This window comes from Corylus avellana, unplaced genomic scaffold (genome assembly GCF_965113065.1).
Source record: "Corylus avellana unplaced genomic scaffold, dhCorAvel1.hap1.2 HAP1_SCAFFOLD_308, whole genome shotgun sequence".
Lineage (NCBI taxonomy): Eukaryota > Viridiplantae > Streptophyta > Magnoliopsida > Fagales > Betulaceae > Corylus > Corylus avellana.
The window spans coordinates 17,501-18,186 of NW_028290666.1; positions in this window are offsets into that span (position 1 = coordinate 17,501).

Genomic DNA, 686 nt, shown 5'->3' on the forward strand with positions numbered 1-686 from the left:
AAAGAATAAAAGTGGATTCAACTTCAGTAAAACTCGGAACTCGGGCCGGGACTCTAATTTAAATTTAATTAATAAGATAAGAGAATGAGAACGGAAATGGAAATTGATGGCCGGGTCAACAATATCATACAAAATACTTAAATGAAAAATGAAATACTATACTAGGATTATAAATCTAGTTAGAAATCATTGTATTACTTATTAATACTTTTTTATTACTATCTTGATTTCAACGAAATCTTTCAGAATTTGATTTCGAGTTAGCAACTTCTATTTTTTTTCGTTCCTTTCTTCTCTTTGGATCGGAAAATAGAATAGTTGGGTGAATCAAAAATCCAAAGGAGGTTCATGGCCAAGGGTAAAGATGTTCGAGTAACCGTTATTTTGGAATGTACCAATTGTACTCGAAATAGTGCTAATCGAAATGGTGCTAATAAGGAATCAATGAGTATTGGTATTTCCAGATATATTACTCAAAAGAATCGACATAATACGCCTAGTCGATTGGAATTGCTAAAATTCTGTCCCTTTTGTTACAAACATACAATTCATGGGGAGATAAAGAAATAAATCGAACCGATCCGATCGCTTGTATGTCACCCTTCCAAGGAAGATTAAAAATGACATATTATATATATATATATATATATTTAAAGATAAACAAAACAAAATCCCCCATTGAAATA